This window comes from Pteropus vampyrus, unplaced genomic scaffold (genome assembly GCF_000151845.1).
Source record: "Pteropus vampyrus isolate Shadow unplaced genomic scaffold, Pvam_2.0 Scaffold501, whole genome shotgun sequence".
Taxonomy (NCBI): domain Eukaryota; kingdom Metazoa; phylum Chordata; class Mammalia; order Chiroptera; family Pteropodidae; genus Pteropus; species Pteropus vampyrus.
The window spans coordinates 207,279-209,919 of NW_011889282.1; the positions used below are offsets into that span (position 1 = coordinate 207,279).

The window sequence follows — 2,641 nt, forward strand, 5'->3', positions numbered from 1 at the left end:
CCAGCAGCTCCTGGTGCGGCGAAGCCGGACCCCGCCTGGACGCGTCTGCCGACTAGGACGCGAGGGCCTGGGAGGGGCCTGAGGGTGCCCCACGCTCGCTGGTGCCCCGACTCCCCGAGGCAGCGCTGGCTCTTCCGGGGGTCACAAGGAGAAAGCCTGGGCAGCGTGGTGCGTGTGCTGGGCACGGGCATGCAGGGCCCGGTAACGAGACCAGCAGAGAGAAAGCAGCCGAGCCTAAGTCATCGGGCCGCAGGTGGTGGCTGCAAACTGCGTGACAAGGAAGGGGCCATACAGAGGCGGGCCCAGTGGCAGTAAGTGACGTCTGCAGCAAGTCAAGGGCTGAGGCCCGCCGGCGCCCCCTGGGGAATGACGACCCAGAGGTGTGTTTCCAGTGCCGGTTTGTTTCTGTTTTTAAAAGAAATCTGGGTTTTTTTTTTTAATTTGAGCTTTCAATTTTTAAACATCGACAATTACTTTTGAAAATTTAAAAGCGCAGGCCGACGGAACGCACGCTGCAGAAGCAGCACAAACGTGGCCTCAGACGCCCTCGGGACACGGTTCACAACGCGCCCCTGATAAGGCCGCCACGGGGAAGGGAAGCACCAGCCAGGTTCCAGGGACGATTCGGCACTATCGAAATTTTGAATCCACCGTCCTTTGAGCCGGCAACGCCATTTCTAGGAACGTATTCGTTTGAATATTCGCTTAAGTCCATAAGGTACGAGCACTAGAATATTCCCCACACTTGAAACTACATCAAAAAATTGGAAACACCCTAAAATCTACATTCTAGAGGGATGGTTAGATAGATTAGACTCGTCACACAGCGGAGGAACAAGCCGTCACTAAAAATGCGACAAACACACGCCCACGACCTGAGAAGATCAAGAGCGTCCAAACCTCGCGCGCTAAAGACACCGAGCAATTAAGCGCGAGGCGGCCCAACGTGACCGGAGGAGGCCCCGGAGCTTACTCTGGGGACGTGTGACTCGCGGAGGGGGGGGCGCCCCGCGGCCAGCGGGGCCCCGCGGACGGACAGACCTTTCTGCGACTCGTGCTTCTCCGTCTTGCCCTGGTAGTCGAAGCCCACGGCGCTCCTGTCCACGCGGTCGGCCTGCACGCCGAACTTGCCGCCGAAGCCGCTGGAGTAGTCTGCGGAGACAGGGCCGCGGTGAGGGGCCGAGGACACGCCGCCGCCGTGGAGAAACGGTCGGGGCGCGACTGCCGCCAGGCCAAGCACGTACGTTAAAACACACCAGAGCCACCCGCTGTCACACACGCGCGACGCTGGACCCCAGCAGTCGCGTCCCTTTCAACCATTAGAGGGCACGACGAGGATGGAGCTGCGGCCCCGCCGGGGAACGTCACCACTGGGATGCAGAGCAGCGTGGGAGGAAGCTGGGCCGCGGGAGCCCTTTCCAGAAAAGCCCCCAGGCCTCCCACGCACGCGGTGGCTGAGTGCCCGCGATCCGAGCACGCGTCCCCCAGTCGCCCGATGACACGCACGAGGCAGAAGGGAAGAGGCGGCAAAACACCTCAAGTGCTCAGAGGAAGCGACACGCTTGCGTTTTTTAAGAAAGGCTTAAGGAGACCAGCAGGACCTCGTGACACCGCCAGCGCCATGTCAGGGTCCCCGCGTGGCGAGGACCGCCGGGACCTCCTAACAGCTCTGCTCTCCCGCTGGGGGTCGGGGGGCGGGGGGCGCGCTCTGCCCACAGTCAGAGCGAACGTCCGCGTGGCCACTGCTGTCGGGCTAAGTGCCGACGTGGGAGACGTCACGACGACAGCAGATGCCAGACCTCGTGTGCTGAGTGACGGGGACCGCACTGTCACACAATTCAGGTGACTCCGACACTTAAAGGGGAGAGCGAAGTCCTCCCTTGGTGGCAGCCGCCCATGCCCAGGCCTCAGGTGACTGCGGCCTCCCACGACAGTCCAGCGGGCTGCACAACACGGCGGCCCCTCGTCTCACCTTTCTGGGAGGCGTGCTTCTCGGTTTTCCCCTGGTATTCAAAGCCCACGGCAGACTGCAGCGACGAGAAAAAGGGAAAAGTGTTGCACGCGCCTCTGAAACACGCGACACGCTGAAAACCACAGCCACGTTATTTTTCTAACTCTGACTCGCTAAGCCAGGTGCACGGCTAACTCAAGCCAAAAGCACTGGCGTGTGGCATCCGTATGCCCCACAGGTGCGACAAAGCCCGGCGGGCTGCCCGGGCCAGGCTGCGTCTCTGGTGGCCCAGCCTCCCCGCCCAGGGATTTCAGCCACATCTCACTCGGGGACGACTCCCCATGGCCGCGCACACACGTGCTTTTCAGATGGGGTCTGCCACGATGTTAGGACGACGCCAACATGGGCAGTGAGAACGGACCCCGTGCGCGTCCTCAAGCACAGCTACGGGACACAGGCACCGTCACCCTGCTTTATGGGCAGTAAGTACGGAACCGTGGCAAACGGGGGGCCGGGCCAGACTGCGGGCTGAAGTCTAACTGCAAATCCCAGGCCCCACTGCTGCGACACTAACCGCAGGTGACAGTCACAGTCAGAGACCGGGCCGCGTTGCGAGCTGTGAGGCCGTGCAGGCCCACCGTCGGGAGCACCATGCTCCCTCCAGAGGCCCAGAGGGACACACCAAGGGCA

At 62.1% G+C, this 2,641-nt stretch overlaps 1 protein-coding gene across 1 annotated transcript in view; it reads right to left on the minus strand.

Annotated features, from left to right (window-relative positions):
- The window catches only part of CTTN (cortactin), a 34,649-nt gene that overhangs the window by 19,170 nt on the left and 12,838 nt on the right, over positions 1-2,641 (minus strand). The gene's annotated exons all lie outside the window — the stretch shown is intronic.